This window comes from Ochotona princeps, chromosome 14 (assembly GCF_030435755.1).
Source record: "Ochotona princeps isolate mOchPri1 chromosome 14, mOchPri1.hap1, whole genome shotgun sequence".
NCBI lineage: Eukaryota > Metazoa > Chordata > Mammalia > Lagomorpha > Ochotonidae > Ochotona > Ochotona princeps.
This window is the reverse complement of record NC_080845.1, coordinates 28491088-28511072: the sequence shown is the minus strand read 5'-3', so window position 1 is coordinate 28511072 and position 19985 is coordinate 28491088. Positions and strand designations below refer to the sequence as shown.

The following is a 19985-nucleotide window of genomic DNA, read 5'->3' as shown; positions in this document are numbered from 1 at the left end:
ATGCTGGGGGACCGGAAGGTGGAGATGAGGCACTTGGAGCCAGCCCCTGACCCTGCTCTCATGCCCCACCCATTGAGACAAGAGGCTTTGTCAATGCTGTCTGGGCCTGACAACTGGAAGGGTGCTAGGTGTTAGTGATTTCTCACGAAGGACAGAGAATGTTTGTGCAAGTCCTTCTAGAAAAATGACGTCAGCCCCAATTATAACTGGGCTATGGTGCAGCACAAAATTAAGCTGCTTGAGCCAGCAAGACATGACTTCTGTCACAGGCAGCTGAGCGCCCCTCATTAGGGACCTTGGGGGCTCCGGGCAGCATCCTCTCCTGCATCTGTCCTCCTGGCCTCATGCGTGGCTGAATAAACCAGGAATTTAAAGAGGCAGCCTCTTTTCTTGCCAGTGTATAGCGCCCCTAAAATTCTGCCGATCACACCAGGGAACTGACACGTGTTGTGTCATTAAATCTTTAGCACCAATCTAGAGGTGAGCGGATGATCTCCATTGCACAGTTCAAAAGACAGAGGCTGACAGTGTTCATGAACATTATACAAGGTCAAGGCAAGTAAGGCTGACACGCAGGCCCAAGCTGTATTTTCATGCCTGGGCTGTTTCAACACAGCCTATTGCCTCTGAGGTAGGAAGAAGCTTCTTCCTATCTTGCCATTGTCATGAACTTAGGAAAAGAAACTACTTTAAAGGTGCATTGCTTTTGTCTCACAGCGATGCTCCTGTGTCTGTGGGAAAAGCAGATACTATACTCCATTTCTCAATTCATTGTTGGGAGGAATCTCCAGGAAGTGTCTTCCCCAAGGGGGGAGTTCAAAGCCTGAGGCCCAGAGGGGGATCACCCCAGCCAGGAACACCTTCCAGGAGCACTCCCACACCTTTTGGGAATCCTCAGGCAGTTGTGAGTAGTCGCAGTTTGAAATGCACGCCCACCGCCTTCCACATGCAGGTGATGGTAAGCAATTCCCTGGAGTGTGAAAACACTCCCGGCAAGGTGAGACAGGGGCTGTGATTCCACTTCCAGGGACGATGGAAAATCACTCAGCACCTTCCAGGAGCATCGCTTGGATGCTGAAGGGACCGCTGAGCCTGGGCGGAAAAGATGCCCGCCCTGTCCACAAGGAGGCGCTCGCAGCCATTCTCCATCCCTCACCAAGCCTTGAAGAAGCCAGAACTTTCTCCATCTAAAATGAGTGGAAATTTTGTAAATCTTCATGAAATACATGGAAATGTTTACAGATTGTGTTCAAAACTGACCTGGGACCCTTTGGTGGAGTGAATAAGGGGGTGGGGGTGAGAAAGAATCTTTACTTGCTAAAACTATGGGTCCACTTATGAAGGAAGATCTGGTGTGTTTTGTTTTATCAACAATAAATATTTTAAGTCATTTATTTTTATTGGAAAGGCAGATTTACAGAGAGAACAGAGGGAGAGAAAGATCTACCATCCACTGGTTCACTCCCCAAATGACTGCAACAGCCAGAGGTGAGCAGAACCAAAGACAGGAGCCAAGAACTTCTGGGTCTCCTAATGGTGCAGGGTCCCAAGGCTTTGGGCTATTCTCAACTGCCCTCCCAGGCCTTGAAAGAGAGCTGGATGGGAAGTAGAGAAGTGGGGACACAAACCAGTGCGCATATGGGATCCCAGTGCTTTATAAGGGGAAGATTAGCCAGTTGAGCCACCATACTGGGCTCAACAACAACTTTTGAAAGGCACATAAAGAGCTTCCACCTATTTACTGGTTCACTCTCCGAAGTGGCCACAACAGTTAGAGTGGGATAGTCCAAACCTAGTAGCCTGGAGCTTTCCTAGGTGTCCTATGTGAGCTGGGTGGGAAGTGGAGCAGCCAAGACTAGAATCAGTGCCCCTATGGGGATGCCAGCACCACAGGTGGAGGCTTAAGCTCCCATGCCATGACCCCAACAAGAACCATTTTCACGAACAGTGACTCTCTGTGCCTCATTGACTTCTCAGGTAGCACAACAGAAGGAAGCTGGTGTCTCGGGGTCATCAGTCTCCTTTCTGGAAAGTTCCTGAACAGATCTAAAGCTTGCTCCGAGCACAGCTCTTGGTGTGTGTCAGGCACTCAGAAAATGGCAGGAGCCATTTAAACACTTTCAGTAGCAGGGAGCTGAAAGGAAAAGATGCAGTGAGCTCTGCAGCCAAAGAGATCGATGATGCTCATGCTGACGAAGGGGGAAAACCTGGGGCCTTTATCCAGGGCACCTCAGCTCTCAGCAGCATCAGCCTGTAGCCCACTCAATTCCCGGCTCTGTGAGCTGCCATGCATTCTGTCAGCTGGAGCAGGTAGGAGCTTCTGGACCATGGATTGGTGGTCCTGCTGGATGCACAGATGAGTGACCCCTCCCACCGAGCACCTGTGTCACAGGTGATGCTGTGTGCCTTCAGGAAGCTGCACCATGTGACTCCTGCTATAGGAGTTATTGTGGCACCTGTTGAGTGTGACTGATAATGTCATGGTTGTCACCAACCAGGCAGGCACCATGGCCCCAGATAAGGCAACTTGCAAGAGAAGAGGCCTGAGCAAGGCTACTGCTCATCACATGCTCTTCAAGAAATTCTGCCCACCAGGCTTCCTGGTCACCTCTGACAGTAGCCTCGAACACCTGCCTACCCCTTGCCAAGAAATACAATCCAGGTGTCTCACATGAGTGACAGCAGCCCAGTTACTTGAGCCATCACCACTGCCTCCCAGGGTCCACATTAGCAGGAAGGTGGAGTCAGGAGCCAAGGCTGGGAGTTAAACCCAGCTACTAAAGTTAGGATGGGAAGACCTTAATTGTGCCTTACTTGCGAAGCCACACAACTGTGCACAGAAGATAACTCTAACTGCAATGAACAGCCACAGGGGCCGGGAGGCTAAGCAAGGCAGACCCACAATCTGATTTCAGATTCGAGATCGCCCTGACTGTTGAGAAAGGATGGGAATGAAATGAATGCAGACTTGGTTTGGAAGTTAGGGCTGGAAGCAATCTAGGTGGGAGGGTACAGTGATGTGAGCGAAGGGCGTGGTTGTGGCCATGACCAAGGTGGTTGAGAAGTGTGGCCTGAGTGGCACTGGATGTCCATGGACTCACACCATCCTGGATGGTGTGTGCCCTGATGTCCACATGTCTCATTTGGGACTTGAGTAGCCCTGCATCAGTTAAGGCCATGTCCCCTTCCTGGGGGACGTGAGGGTATACCCAGGCAGCAGTCACTCACTGATGGGGATGCATCCTGAGAGATGTGTTGTTAGGCAATTCTGTCACTGTACCAACAGCATAGAATGCACGACATACATTAAGATGGCCATGGTATCACTTCAGAGAGCTCACAGGGAAGTGGATTTTGGTGTAAAAACTGAAATCCATTATACTAGTTTTTATGCCCCCCCCCTTTTTAAAGATTCATCTGCTTGAAAGGCAGAGTTTGGAGAGAGAGACACACATATCTTCCATCTGCTGGTTCATTCTCCAAATGCTACAGTGGCCGAGAGTGAGCCAGGCCCAAACTAGGAGCCTGGAGTGCCATTCAGATAGGTGGCCATTCTGCCAGATAGTGGCCAGGTCCCAAGCAGTGGACCATCTTTTGCTGCTTTCCTAGGTGCATGATCAGGGAGCTGGATCAGAAGTGGAGCAGCGGGGACTCCAACTGGTCTTCCTATGGGATGCTGGCATTGCAGGTGATGGTTTAACCTACTTTGCCACAATGCTGGTTCCCATCATACCCTTTACCCTAATGCATCTCCCATGAATTTCCTGAAGGTTCCCAGCATAGGCTTATGGGACAACTGACATACATGTGGTCCTCCATCCTCCACTGACATGCTGGGCAGTGCAGCACCCCATCATGGTTCTAGCACCCTCACTTCAGTGCAGGACAGTTGTGAAGAAGGACAATTGAGACCCCTGATCTCCAGAGGTCCCAGTGGGATTTGCTGAGGTCACTTCAGTGCCCTATTTCCATCTGTCCTTCTGCCCCTTCTTGTTTTGCCAGTCCAATTCTAGCTTTTGACGCTGAGTGCCTTCTTGGAAAACTTCCTGTAGGCAAATCTTTGTCCCTGAGTTTGCTGGGTAACACAACCAAAGACACCTGGTCACCCATGGCTTTGGGGCTCTCTCTTACAACCTGATGGAGCCTGAGTGATACACAGAGTGGGAGCAGGAGGCAATGGCACCTGAGCAATGGCCTCCAAAAGGGAGACTCCATTTTTCACATGCATCTGTTGAGAGAACCAACCAGCTCTGGTGTTTCCAAGGCACTGGCAACACAGGCCCTCCCTTCTGTTCTCCCAGCCCAATGCAAGTGGTACTTTTCTGTCCAAACTCATCACCGAGAACAGAGCACCTATGACTTATTCCCTTCCAACAACAGCTCCTGTAGGAACTCTCCCCTCTAAAGGCCTGGCATGGGTTCTCTTTTATGGTTGGAGTGCTGGTGATGATAGATTCGAACTGCTCAGAAGCATATAAGAATGACCAAAGAGCAGTGTTGGAAGACAAACAAAATAATAGAGGTAAAATCCTAAGTGGGTAACTTAGAAGGATGTTTCCTTTTTGTACAGATATTGCTAATTAATGTCAAAGAAATAAGTTAATCCAAACCAACAGCTTGGTTTCCATGAGCAGCAATAAAGCTTCTTGTGTCAAAGAAATATTCAGGATACACAGGATCACCTGCGGGGAACACCCTACACTTTGATATTCATCAGACTTGAAAAAAATATGTCCAATAATGTGGGCTTGGACAGTCATTGAGCAGTTCTAAGCATGGCATCTTTGCCTGGAAAAATAGTCAGAAGAATATCTACTCCTCAGGGTCTTTTTGGAAATGAAAGAAGGCAAGGGGGAAAGAGAATGGCCTAGGGCAGGGTCAGAGTGGAGGGAAGCTCATGATTTCTCCAGTTAAGCCGAGCTAGCAAACTCCCTCCTGATGACAGTTCAGTCTCCAGAACTTTCATTGGGGGAGGAGCCTACCAATCTGGGATTCCAGAAACCCACTCTTGGAAAAACACTGTCCCAGTGTTCATCAGAAACAACACCTTATGAGGCTTATGCTCGGGTTGTATTTTGGAACTGTGTGTGTGTGACCTCCCCCTACCCCCAGTCTCCCAATTTCACAGCAGAGTCTTAGGATGCCTTTCCCAGAACATAGTCAGGTGTAGGGTTGGGGAAGCAGTCAGGTGGAGTCTTTGGTGCTTCTGCAAAATTTATAGCCAATATTGGGTTGTTGCTGGTTGCTAATCAGAGGGAAGACCCTCGTGGCTCAGGCTGATGAGGTAGAGATCAGATCCAAAGAGAGGCACATCCCTGCAGGTCATGGTGCTACGGATAGGAAGGGTTTTCTTCCCCTGCCCTTGTGTTCAGGTAGTTGTGTTTGCCTTTAGCAGGTGCGAACACATGGGCTCCTTGGAGTGCTAGCTCTGCGCTGTGGGAGATTTATCCTGACACATCACTCTGGCAGGGAGTTCTCCAAGTAGATGGAAGCTGAAGGGCAGTGGGGTCCCCTTGTCAGCTCTGTTGGAAAGGGTAGCACATCACTGCCTGTGTGCATGACCCAAGTCCACCTTGTACCATTCTGCAGCTGGCCTTCCACCAAAGGACTAATGCAGACTTTGAGAACTCATGGACTTAGATTGCTCATGAGGTTTTCCTGAAGGGTCGAGATGTCCATCCCGAAGGCCTGAAGGTGTCCTCTGTTTCCACAGGGATGGCAGAACTTTAAAGAGCAAAACAGAAAATAATTGGGTATACAGCCACCCACACCTTCTGTGATAGTGAAGAGAATTCCTTTGTTCTGAGTGCCCCTTGGGCGAGAAGATAGGCCGTGTTTTGCATATGATCGCATGTATTTTCTTTCGCTGAAAATTCTTTTTATAGGTCCAAGCCTCTGGGAATATCAGATGCACCCACAGGACCCTGGGATCCCTAGCTTTGAAGGGAGTAAAGAGGAAGAGAAGGCTGGAGAATGTGATCTATTCCCTGCTGACAGAGGGATGTCCTTCCAAGGGACCTTAATCAGGTGGTGCATCAGATCTAAGCAGTGATCCCCCAGAAAGCACATGATGGCCTCAGGTGGGGCTGGGGACCTGCAGGAGACAGCTGCTGGAAGGCCCAGAAGAGGGGAACCAGCTCCCTTCATCACACCCAGTTATTCTAATACTGCAGTTAGGTTTCTTTCTCTAGAATCAAAAAGCATCAGACACGGATGGAATGTCCAAGAAAAGGGGGGATGGTGAAGCACGCTGTGATCCAGACACATGACAGGATACACGGTACAGGTTAAGTATTCTGTATCCTTAAAGACCTGGAACAAGAATGTTTCAAAGTTTTTGTTTTTGAAATATTTGCATAGACATTACTGTTGAGCATCTTCTAATCTCCAAATCTGAAACTTTTTGAGCATGATGTCGGCATTCAAAATGTTTTGGGTTTTGGGGCAACTGAGATTTCACATTTTCAATTAGGGATGTGTATATTTGATCAATGTGAATGTTGGCCGTCTGTGATGTGCCAGGTACACACCAGGCAGACACCAGATTGAAGAGTGGGCAAAATCATCATGACCTTGGATTGTATGGCGCTTATCACAGGAGAGAGATGTTCAGCTGTGAACATGTGAGTAAGCAGAGTGATGAGCTATTACAAGTGAGAAGGACGGGGCAAGGGACTATGAGAGGGAGTGCCACAGGACGCTAATGTAGATCAGAGGTCACAGAGGGCCTTTGATGGAGGTGGCATTGGCCTTGGGCCCTGAAGGGGTGAGTTGAGCCAGAGTGAAGTGAAGAGCAGCATGGGAGGAGGGAATTTGAAGTATGAAGGTCTCAAGATGGAAAACTGAAGGCGAATCAGAGGATCTGAAACAGGATCAGTGAGGCTAAGAGTGTTCACTAAGGAGGAGATGACCAAGGAATGCCACGGCCAAAGTGGTGGAGAGGCAAGACCAGCCAGGGCCTTAACAGGTCATGCCAGAGACTGCCAGGGGAGCCACTGATAGATCAAATTGGATCTGAGTTATACAGCTTGGAGAGCATGAGAATAACAAGTTATATCCTGATTGTGCCAGATGCTGGCCAGCTGTTCTCCAGAACCATCTACATTACCCAACCTTCTGGGTACTTACGTGTGGTCATTCAGTGGTTCTAGCCAATGGATGGGAGTAGAAGTGACCCAGACAATTCCAAAGTTGCATAGGCCTCTCACAAGATTCCTCAACTCTACCTTTACCCACCTGCCAATCTGATGCTCAGGGCCTACCAGAAAACCCTGGGGCTCAAGGAACAGTGTGTGTGCGTGTTTGTGTGTATGGGGTGGGGGAATGAGACAAATGAATCTGTGGGATCCCAGACAACAAAGAAGCCCCTTCCTCAGAAACGCATATCAGGAGTCCCCCTTGGCTGCCTAATAGTTCTTTGCATTCCTGCTGCAGGGAAACTGGCAATCCCAGAATAGCTGCTCCTGACAGAAAGACAGAGTGCGCTGCAGCCCACCTTGTAACTGGGGTCCGCATCACCCAACTCCGATGGAGTGGAAGAGTCACCTTGTGGTTAACTTCATGTTCAACGACACACCTCCAGTGAGGTTCAAGTGGCCATCTTTGAACAGCTGAAGCCTGTCAAGACCTGATTTGTCAAGGCGCCAGGGCCAAGGACTTTGCCTGCCCCCTTTCCTCTCCACCAACCACACCTGTTGCTTTGTTCCCGGCTCGCCCCAATTACCCCAATTCAGGAGCTTCCCAAACCTCTCTGCAGGGGGAGATTAGTTTCGGCCCTCTCAGGACTCCTACAGGCCTGTAGTGAAACCGAATGTTCTGTTCCTTAGAAGATGTTCTGTGCTTTTGCAGCTAACAGGTGTGTGCCGGCAGTGGGCGCTGGCCAAGAGCAGCTGAGTGACCCTGCGGGGAGAGCCTGCCCACCAGCCAGCAACACGGATTCCGGAATTTGACTAAGAGACCCACCCACTTTGCGTGAACCCACTCCGGTTCTGAGATAGCTTCATTCCAGCAGCTAATCTTACTTATCCTAACTAGCCCAATCATGAATAATCCAGCTTTTTTTTTTTTTTAAAGATAAAAACTGTGTGCCCAGCATAGAATTCTGTAAAAAACTACTCCTACTGGGTAAAAATGTTGACCCCTAGTTGTACCTGTCTGGTAGCTTTGTTACTTTGTGCTATCTTTTGATATTCTACAATGAGCAGATACTATTCTAATAATAAGAACATCTGAAGAGATGTTATAAGGAGGTGCGTGTTTACAAGGCAATAATAGCAACATCATCACTGGGCAAATAATACTCTCTTGAAACAGATTAATTTTTACTGACAGTTTAGCATTTTCCTGAATGAGAGCCAAAGATCTGTGCAAACATAAGCACATCTCCCCCTCAACTTTGGGGAACAAAAAAGGGCAGCGAATGAGGAGCTGAAAGACGTAGATGCAGGCAGAATTCAGCCATTTTCTCTTTTTCTTTCTGGGAACCTGGGCCAAGTCCCTTCTCTCTGCAAAACTTGTGAACAGCACAGTCCTGAGTCCTCCTGAGCTTGGCTGAAACATTCTCCCTTATGAATATGGTCTCAGCAAGATCCTCCACGGGATGCAGAATGCATTATGACTTCCAATAGACAGATGAGGAAACTGAGGGGCTCAGGGGTCAGGAACTGGCCCAGAGTCACATAACAGGAAGGCAGTAGATCCGGGACTCACCTCGGATTTGTCAACTTAAAGCGCATGCTCCTCACCAGATTATATCCTGTTTCCCTTCTTTAAGAACCAGCCATTGATCAGCAAAGGAGCCCTCTGCACGGGACTAGAGTAAGTTCTAAGCAGCCTTGGCCTAGGGCATGGAGACAGAGGGTAGGGAAGGGGTAGGCAGAGGAGGAGGCAAGATAAGGCAGTCAAGGGTGTGTTGCCAAATGTGTAACAGCTGGCTCCTCCGGGACAGGGGCAGAGAGCTTTGTTTGGCAGGATTTGCCAATTTCTGCGGAGTAAATACTCTCACTATGGTGAATTTCAAACTAGCAACAATTTAACAGCTGGTATAGATGTTCCCAATATTAGTAGTGAGCATTCGGTTCTCTGGGGCACCTGCTGGAGCTGGCTCCAGCCTCCCCATGGTCACGTGGTCATGTCAGTTCTCGCAGGGTTCCATGGAGGAATGTGCATGTGAAACATCCAGTTTTTACCTGCATAGGAGGTGGGCAAGACTGGATCAGCTGGGGAGAAGGGGCTGTCGTGACGATTTACCCACTGCCTCTCAGCTCCTACATGGCCCTGTTCCTATAGGAGACCTGCCGCATGATGCTGGGCCTGGGTCTCTGTGAGCTACATCTCCTCAGCTCCTTTGCTGGTAGCTCCTGACTCCAGGAGCCTTGGAGGGAGGGAGGGAGCAAGGCCTGTGGCAGGTCACAGAGTCCCTACTTTTCTGTTCTTGTTGGACACCCACCACCAGCTTCCTATAGAACTTCTAGCTCTTCCCCACTGTACCCCTGGCAGGTGCCTATGGCAGCTGGACTTGGCCCCAGCTGAATGCTGATTGCATGGAGTCTTTCCTATGAGCTCTGAGAGCCTGAAATGCTCTCTTCCTCCTTCCATTCACCTAGCCCCAGGGGTGAAACTCTTTCCTGCAGGTGGCAACTCTGCACTTGCCTTGTGTTCTTGCTCATGAACTGCAGGGTGTAGAGAAGAACAGGTATGTTCGCCAGGCAAAGAGGAAAGGAGAGGACACAACAGGTGCAACAACCAGCAGCCACAAAGAGGGGGTGCACCTCTGGAGACCTAGAAAGTAGAGCAAGCTGACTGGTGCGATGGGGCTAGGGGGCAGGAGCCACCTCAGACATGGAGTCCATGCTCCAAGTGGGGAGTTGTGGCTGCGGCATAAGCCAGGAGTGACAGGTCCAAGTGCAACTTAGTAAAATGGATGACTTCAAGGGCAGCACGGGAAGTGAGGAGGCTGGTTGGAAGCTGGTATAGAATCCAGGGGGAGGAGAGAGAAGGACTTGGATGCAGACAAAACGATAACTCAAAAGATGGGCAGGAGGCGGGGTCCGTGGGGCATGACAGAGAAAGGAATGACTCCCAGCTTTTCTGGTTTGGGCACACACGCAGACAGCTGGGGATCCTATTTGTATCTGTGCCACTGACAGAAGGGACCTGGCCAGACCAGGTTCCCAATTGTCAGCATTGAGCCAAGGGAGACTTTCTGCTGTGGATTCACACATCATCCGGCCTCCCCCCCTTCCAGGCTCCCCAACCACCCATGTCTTTCTAGCCCCTTCTTTTCTGGCACAGGAAAACTGCTCTATGATTAGAAGTATTTAATTCTTGCTTTACTGTAGGTTCTATTTTTGTTAAACAGATTAGTCTCCACCCGGAAAAGCGAATTGCTGACCAATCGCCCTGCAAGTCTGAGACATGCAATTTGCAATCTGCTGGAATCTTTGCTTTAAGCCAGGGTGGACTGCAGACTGGCATGGTGGGGAGGGAGAGCAGGGCTCAACTCAGGCAGCTGGTACATAGAGCAGCCATCCAGGCTTCAGCTGAGGGGGCTCAGCTGCAGGAGGGGGCCCAGCAAAAAACAGAGAGAAGGACATAAAGCACAGAGATGGGAAAGGGAATGTGGCTGGACGTGGTGATGCCTGGGACAGTGATTCAGGGTGCTAGGCTGCGAGAAGAGCCGCCTGAGTTCTACACAAAGATCCCCTGGCTACTTGGGGAGCAGATTCCTTAATGTGTAGGAAGCAAAAGTTTTACATTATCTGGAAGAGGGACTCTCTTGGCGTAGAGGAACTGTGATTGGCCTGGCAGGGGAAGAGCCTTCCCAGCTAGGCAGGCAGGCAGGAGCCAGGGCAGGGGAGGGGAAGCCTGTCACTCTCCTGCCTCTCTCCCAGGCTGTAGTGATTTTTCCTCTTGAGGAGGAGAGCTCCCAGAGGAGGGGAAGGTGGAGGGAGCAGAGACTGTCTGGATTGAGTGAGGACCCACAAAGTCAGCAGTAGATCAAGTTCAACTGGAGTTGCTTGGATCACATCTCTGATCCAAACTCCTATTATGCTGGGTCCCCAGGTCTTTGCTGAAACCCCTCATGAGGCCTAGTAAGAGAGGGTGGATTTTGGTTTTGTTTCGTGTTGCATGGACAGAGACATTGAGAAAGACCACATTTCCTGCAGGGATCAGTGTGGTCCAGGGCACAGGGAGCACAGGGGACCGTGTGAGCATACCAGCACTGAGTAAACCTAGCAAACAAGACTGGGAGGCTCCTGGGGACTGGAAGACAGCTTAGAGTTAGATGTGGGAGCCCCCTGATCTGACGGATGGGACTTCTTGATCCCATCTCCAGGTGGTTGGGAAATGGTGACATTGGGTCTTATCCAAGGTGCTAAGGGTGAACAGGGGGTGCTGAAGAAATTCTCAGGCTTATAAAGTCTGGGATAGGGTTAACTGGGGTAATGGGTGGGGGAAGGAAAGAGACCCTTGAGCTCTTGGTCCTAGGTAGAGGAGGTCATACAGCTCGGCAAGGATGCCAGGCCTCTGTCCACCCTGGATTTGGCTACCCTGGCTAGGCTCCAGTCAGCGCCAAACCCCTTCCACTCTGCCATGTGCCATTCTGGGATCAGGGGTGATTTCTGGAGAAAGAATCTTGAGGGGGTCCAGGAGAGTTAGGAATTCCTGGCCCAGACCAAGGAAAGGTGGTGGAGGGTGAGGGTGCATCGAGAGGAGGAAGCAGCATATGTAAAGGCCAGCAGGTGAGGCAGCAAGCTTCCTGCAGGAAGGGGAAAGTCCTTGGTGGGTGAAACAGGCAGTGAAGCAAGTCAACACCAATGCTTTTCCAAAGCACAGCCCCTAAGGCCAAACACTGACTAATGTGATTCTACCAACATGTGAGCATCTCTGGTAGAAAAAGGATAGAGACCACAGAGCACAGCAGGGAAGGAGGTGTGCCTAAGGTTCAACGTCAACATGGTGCTACTGGCCATATTATACACAGAACACCTGCAAACCAACAGTGGAAAGACAATGACCCACCTGAAATCAGGGGCACATTACAGATAGCAAGCAAGTTACAAATAAGGAGGCTCAGAAGCCCACAGGCACAGGCAAAGATGCTTGGTGACTTTGGAAACAGGAATTAAATGTTGTCACTTTATAATGATTGAGTGGCAACAACTAGAAGGACAGATCATTCCAGTCGCTGGTCAGAACACAGAATCCGTATGACTTTCTGGTGGTGTTCCATGAGCAGGCATGCCCCACGGCATCTGGCTAGGCTAATTCAGTGCCTGCATACCCTGGGCACACATGGGAAGATCACCCTAGGACACTCATCCCAGGGGACACACAGACGGCTTCTCACTGCCTCTGTGTAGTCAGGAGACAAGAAGAGGCAATGAGAAATGATGGAAGGATGGGTCCTGCAGGCACGGCCGCTTCCTAAAGAGGGAGGGAAACAGATGGTGGAGGTGTAGCATGATATACTCAGGCAGGTTCCAAATACTCACACACAAAACCATAATTGTGCATTTTCTAAGACTACATGTTAACAAGAAGGTTCAACTGCGCTCATGAGAATGCCTGTTGTGGAGAAAGGGCAGGGCGGATCAAAGGGAATGAATGAAACAATAGCCTGACTTCGAACAGTAGTGTCCCTGGGATGAATTCATGACCAAGACTAACTCAGTTCTCTGTACCTACAGGAGGTTCAATAGACTAAGGCAGAAATTGTCTATATCTTTAGATCAGGGAAAGCCAATTGTAATTATAGAATTCCAAGATTTATTCATTTAGTTGGTCATTTGTACAGTCATCCGCTCATCATGTATGTGGAATCAGTCACCTCTGGGCCTAGTCCTGGGCTGGGCTCCAGGGGGAAAATGGTCAGCAAACAGGCATTCCTTGGCTCCAGTCCTACTGTAAGGTCACGGACCTGCTCTGGTGTGCACTGGCCCTGAGCTTGGGAACATCAAGGGTCCACAGGCTTGCTGGGTTGTTCTCACTGTCCCACTTCTTGGTTGGAGAAAATGACAGATGGGCGAGTTGCTGAGTCACAAGGTCATAGCTCTGGCTGCCAGTGGCAAAGCTGGGATCTGAGGTCAGGTCTGCGGGACTCTGTGCTTCCCTCTGGCCTCTACAGAGGAGGACGTGAGGAGGAAATATTGTAGTTCCACTCCCCTGGTGAACTAGTCCTGGTTTTAGCTGGAGTAGCTTACACAAGTCAAGGCTAGGAAGACTTCAAGGAGGAGGCAGCACAGGTGTTAGGTTCTGGAGGGTGAAAGGACTCCAGAGGGGGATATGGACAGGGGGTGGCATGTTTTGCTCACCTTGATATCTTAAATTCTATGACAACATGTAGCACATAGTAGGTGCCCAATAAATAGATGTTAGGGGAATGAAAGAACAATGAAAGAACATGATGGCTCAATTGGCTAATCTGCCTACAAGGACTGGCATCCCATATGGGTGCTAGTTTGTGTCCACTTCCCATCCAGCTCCCTGCTTGTGACCTGGGAAAGCAGTGGAGGATGGCCCAAAGCCTTGGGACCCTGCATCCATGTGGGAGACCCAGAAGAAGCTCCTGGCTCCTGGCTTAGGATTGGCTCAGCCTCCACTATTGCGGCCATTTGAGGAGTGAACTAGCAGGTGAAGATCTTTCTCTGTCTTTCCTCTCTGTAATATGCCTTTCAAATAAAAATAATCTTTTTAAGAAAGAAAAAGAAAGAAAAGAAAAGAAAAGAAAAGGGCACCGCAGGCCATCAGGGAGCCCTCATCTGCAGGCCTGGCTCTGTGTCTTGGTTTGTCTGGCTGGCAAGTGGTTTGTGTGGGAGCTTACATCCTCCAGTCTTTGTCTATGTGTATGTGTGAGGCTGGGTGCAGACTAGAAGCACTTTCTGGGACAGTCCCCCAGACTCCTGGCTCTAGCAGCCCTGAGGGCTGGGTCCTGATGAATCACCACTCATGCCCGCACCTTAGAAACAGCAGTTGGGCTGCCAGGCAGGTGTCCTGGCATGCCTGGTTGAGAAGCCATTCTCCCTTTTGGCTTGGCTCCCTGACTCTAAACCCAGATTGCTTCACTTGGGGGTTGAGGGACGTCTCACTTGGATTCATGGGCTGAACTTAAAAATCTTCCATGCACTAAAAAAAAATTAAACAAATAAATAAATAAAATCTTCCATTAAGAGACAAACACTAGCAGAGGAGCGGGGAGAAGGGAAGGCAGGGCTGTGGTGTCACTAATCCTAAGTCCCTCACTAAGTCAGGGAGGGAGGGCCAACAGGAAGATACAAAACTCATCCTGAACGGTTCCAAGGAGCAGATTTCATGGAGGACTTCTTTCAGAGTAGGGTGCAAATCCAGGGAACAGGCAAGGGAAGACAACATGCCCATTGGCTAACTGTGGTGGGAGTTGTCACTGTGCTCAGAACAGAGCGGGGAGGGAAGAAAGAGGGAGTAGCTACATCTGGGGAGGAGCACAGCTGTTGCCAGGGAGGGAAACCCAAAGTGGAAACCAAGCCCTGACTTGTTTCCTTCTCCTGGGTCTCTGATCTCCTGTCTGTACTCTCCATCAGCCAAACCTATCCAGGAGCCATAGGACAAGGATCTGAGTGCTGTTACCCATGGGATCAGCTTCCCAGGGCATGGGGCAGGACAGAAGTTGGGCGGAGAGAAGAGAAAATGTAACACAGAGATCCATCTCTTGGCCTTGGAGCTATGTGAGGCTGGCTCTCAGCAGGGTTGGGCCGCAGGGCCATCATCTGTCTGGTAGCTCTGGGGTTGGTTCCAGAATGGGCACCAGACTCAAGTCAGCCAATCAAAGCTCAGGGATACTGATAGTACTACTGGGCAAATGAACTCTCTTGGAAGGTCTGGTGCTGAGATGATGGGAACCAAAAGCAGCTAAGCAGAGGCTGTGAATGGAGCTGTTGTGTGTATGTGTGGCAGGGAAGTAGACCTGGAGGTGGCAGGTGGACATGTTTCACCCTGGACTTTGCTGTTACCGTAGATGCAACTTCCCATGACTTGCATCTGAGGAGTTGGAATCGCACCTTGTCACCTGCTTGATGAGCCCCATCTCAGCTCTCTGGGGTCTCCTGGCAGAGTTCATTACCTCCCGGCCACAGATGAAGCAGATGAGCTTCACCCCCGTGCTATTCCTTGGCAACCAGTTCATTTTAATTCACAATTAAGTTAAGGATACTAGGCAGGGTTCAGGGGTCATACTCTGTCCTTATATTATACAGGCTTGCATTCCCGACTTCTGTGTTAGAGGCCTTGCTGCACACACATCTTTTAGTTAAAGCTGCTTCAAGCTGTCTTTACAAATAGGTGGACCTCTATTCTCAATTTTTGGTCTACACACAACCACGACATGGCAGTCAGGCAGATTCCCTGAGGTCACTCATCTTGTCGGTGGTGGCTTGGTGATTTGAAGGCAGGACTGCAGCAGGTCCTCTGATATCTGAATCCCAAGTGGAAAAGGGTCTTCTTTCAGGTCCAGATTAGACTCCTCAGTGAAGTGGCACTTGGGGAGGGGCTAGGAAAGGGTCTCCCAAGGAGGCAGGTGTGTACACACAAGGCCAGCCTGCTAAGGCCAGGCCATTTGCTTAGTGGTTTCCCAAGATTTCAGAACAAAGCAGGGAGGATGCCTTCTACTGAATGCTGAGCTAGTCACAATCCTTTCTTTAAAACAAAACCAAAAACTATTGATTTATTTGAAAGGCAGAGAGATCTTCTATCTCTTCATTTACACCCCAAGTCACAGTAACAGCCGTGATTGGGCTATACTGGAACTATGTTTGGGTCTTCTACCGGGGTGGCCAACTTCCACTTGCCTCCCAGGCACATTAGCAGGGAGTTGGATCAGAAGCAGAGCAGTCAGGACTTATACCAGAGCACTGAGACAGATAACAGGTGTTGTAGGTGGCAGCTCAGTGGTCATTTTCAAAGGTGAATGATCCAGATTCCCCTGGTTTTGCTCCCTCGCTGACACCGGCACAGCCACACTGGCCACCTCGTCCTTCACAAGCTACTCTACTTTTTGGCCTGCTTGGGCAGTTTTGTTGGATGTGAGACCCTTAGGTGGGTCCTTTCAATATTAAACTGTGTCTGAGGAATGTCAATAAGTGGCTTAAAAAGACCTTGGCCCTGCGAAGCTTGCTTTTAAGTTTTATGTAGTGGTGAGAACAGTCAGGGCATTGTTGGAAGCTGGGGGAATCTGAACTCCAAGCTGGAGCTGGTTGCCTCGGTTTGGCCTGCAGGTGGAGTTGCCATCAGCAAGGAGGTGGATGGGAAGTGGAGCAGCCAGGACTAGAACCTGCAACTATATGGGATGTAGGCGCCATAGGCAGTACCTTTACCAGTTATACCCCAGCACCAGTCACTGCAATCTTTGCATTTTGTGTTAGCAAATGATTGCTTGCCTCCTTGACAAAGGAAGAGATTTCTGTGTCTTTCCTTTTTTTTTTAACAGCTAAAACCCTAGCTACTAATGTAATATTTGGCTTAGAGTCTAATTCTCCATTGTCCGTGCATAAATAGTGGTCTAGGTAAGAGAAACATACACACACAGCTGTGAAGGCTAACAATTCTGCTGAGTGTGGCAGTGAGGCCTGGATTCCTTCTGAGTGAGAGCAGCCACAGGAAACGAAATGGCTGGAGACCCAGATATGGGTGAGAGAAGGGAGAGTGTGTGAGTGCCAGGCTGGACGCTGGCTGTGGGCAGCAGGAGCAAGGGAGGGTTTTAATTAGGAGTGATGTGGTCAGAGGTGAAATGGGAAGACTAATATGGCGAGTGTGAAAATAAGTGTCACAGTGAGTGGCAGAGGGATGGGGAGAAGAGGGTGGCAGTTGGGGTTTTGTGGAGGTAGCATCAGCAGTGCATGGCAAATGATGGGAGGGAGGAGGTGCAGGACATCCACAATGTGTATGTGGGGGTTTCAAATGATGCCTGGGAAGACGGAATGAAAAGATGGCTTTATTCTAGTGCAAAAATGTCTTAAAATGTGCATGTAGTTTCTTTCCTGCTAATAAGCATTTCCTATGAAGTTTCTGAACAGCCTTTGTATGCATGGATTCCAAACTTCTGTGCCCCCCAAACAAAGTGATCTTTCAATTCCATGTTCCATGAACTGTTTCGAGCCTTGTTGGGTTCTCTGTGGATACATGGCTGTGGGTGGTATACAAGCTTAGGTTCCAGAAGATTCCACCATGGTGGGTGGGAAAGCAGTGGAGGGGTGTAACAGGATCACACGCTCTGGAAGTGCTGACTCAGCCCTTCCAGAAAACCTGCTGCTCCCTACCCAGGACAAGTTAGCTTTGTAACCTCCAGGGCTTTGCTTCTTTCTTTCATTTTGGGGTGATCCTAGGGTTTCTGCAGGGCTGCTGCTGAAGCCAACTCGGTGTTTTGGGGGCTTTGCCAATGCTGGTTCCCATTTGGAAACCTGTTCTTCCAAGTCACAAGGGTTGGGAGCCATCCCAGCACCATTTTTCTGGCACACCAGGCAGCAGCCCCTAGGTTCTGCAGGGGAACTGAGACCTGGAGTGGAGCACCATCTCAGGGCTGCCTCCCGTGCTGCAGGAGAAACCAGAGGCCAAGTCTACTGTTTTGCTATAGTGGCTGCTGCTCACCAGACTAGGGTGGCAGGTGGGAGCCCCAGGAGAAGATCCCTGCCTGGACAGGGGCTCCACATGTCATCCTGGGCTCCAGGATGGAGAGGGGGATGCCCTGGGAAACTGGACATGCTTCCATCCATGGGCATTTAGACTTGCAGATCTTCTAGCCATGGGGACCTTAATTCTGCAGACAGCTGTCCAGCAGCTAAGATCATTAACCATGGATTACTGCTGCAGTTCCTCATAAGCCAGCTGATGGAATGACCAGATTTAAGAAGGAATGTTTTTATGCACAGTGGAGAGTGCTGCATAGCTGTGCACGTGGCAGGGACTCCGCCAAGTTCCTGGAGGGGCCTTGAGGGTGGCCTTGCAGATTAAACTCTCACTCCATATGGCTGATGGAAGACCCATGTTCCTGAGAGGGAATCTAGGTCACTGTTTTATCACCTGCTATGGACCTGTGAATATGTGTGTGTGTACACAGGCACCCATCCATCTACATGTGTGCACACAATCCCTGCATACTTCACACTTGTGCCCTAAGAGCCTCCCAGAGTCATGGTCTGAAGCTTGCCAGCGGCAATGGTCACTAATGTGAGGCAAATTCCCAAATGGAAGCTTAAAACCTTAAGATGTGTTCAAGGTGGACTCTACCCTGCTAGGCAACAACATTCTTTAGGTTCAAGGTACAGTTACACAATACGTCCTGGGGTCACTAGACTCCTTCCACCCCCACCCCAGCGGGGATCTGGCTCTGCCAAGTTGAGGCATTGAGGACAAAGCAGTCAGGAGACAGCCCACGTGCAGGCAGGACAGGCTCAAAGTCTCTCTGACATTGACTTCAAACATTTTTCCCTTCTCTGCCCCAAATAAGAATGGGGACCTATCTGAGATAGAAAGAGAAAGGAGGAGGATACTAACCCCAGCAGAGAGCCCATAGGTGCCAGGAACAGGTACCAGGTGCCAAGAAGTGTTAGACAGTCTCAGTTATTCTCATGACAGACTTATGGAGGAAGCATTAACAGACCCATCAGATGAATGAGAAAACTGAGGTCGAGGATGTATTATTTAAAGTCTCTGGCCCAGACTGAGACTGGGTTAATGTTTTCACCATTAAATTTTAATCGTTAAAATTTCCTTCTAAGGTTAAAAATTCCCCCCCCCCTTAAAAAAATAAAACCCCTGAGACCTAACATAATATATATATATATATTGGGGGAAAGATAAGCAAAGAAAAACACTTTCATGCACAAGAACTACTTACATTTTAGGATACTTTCTTCTCCCAATCTACCTATTTTAAAGTTCTTCCCCTTGTGAGGACTGACCATTCAAATCTTTTGGTATCCTGCCTTTTTTTGGACAATCCACATATTGTACATGATCAACATCATCAGATACGGGTCTGTAACAATTATATTTAAAGACTTCCACATCTTCCACTGTATAAATGCATCACAGTTTACTTAGCTAAACACAATCATTGGACATGTAGGTTGTTTCTAGTTTTTTCTAGTGCTTCCTCCACCTGCACCACGACAAACTATAGGTCCATGAACTAACAGGCCATATCCTTACCCATCTCACAATTGTTCCCAAGAAAGTTTCCTAGGAGGTCATTGTTTTAGATCAAAGAGGACACAACATCCTCTTCTCCTCCAACCCCCAGGACAACAGGTGAGTCTGCCTCCTTACTTGGAGGATACCTTCTACCCTGAACCTCCATAATTGTTGATTTTCCAAACCCTACTTGTCCTTGTCCTCCTAGCCCAAATATCTAACCACTGGCCTTGGGAACACCCTCAAAGTGTAAAGCACAATGCTCTAAAGGAGTATCATATGAGCCACTTGTGTCATTACATAACCCAGTAGCTACATTAAGACAGCAAAGAAACAGGCAAATATAAAAACACAGATGCTAAAATACATTTAGCTTAACCCAATATGACCCCAATATTATCATTCTGTTATCAATAGAAAAGTACTAAGTCAATTTTACCTTCTTGGACGCTAAGTCTGGAATCTGGCTTATATTTCACCCTTGGGTCCAGTTAAATGCCCAGTGTCTTGCCTGGAGATTAGTGGCCATCACCTCAAGCAGTGTAGGTGAAAACACATTGTCTTAGGGTGACCCCATGGCTGACATGAGTAAGGCAGTCCCTGTATTCTGTTGCTGTTTAAGCCAACACAAGGCAGTAAAGTGACAGATAAAGCGCTGGATGTGAGGGCTCAATTTGCTCTCCTGTCTCACTGTGAGTCTTTCAATTCCACATGGTACTTCATGATCTGGTATGCATCTCACCCATTTCATTCCAGCTTCCTGTTAATGGGGGAACTTGAGGGACATCAATGATGGCTCAAGTAATGGGGATCCTGCCTGC

At 49.2% G+C, this 19985-nt stretch overlaps 1 protein-coding gene across 1 annotated transcript in view; it reads right to left on the bottom strand.

Annotated features, from left to right (window-relative positions):
• GABBR2 (gamma-aminobutyric acid type B receptor subunit 2) overlaps positions 1–19985 on the bottom strand; it is a 336630-nt gene that overhangs the window by 93235 nt on the left and 223410 nt on the right. The window lies entirely within an intron of this gene.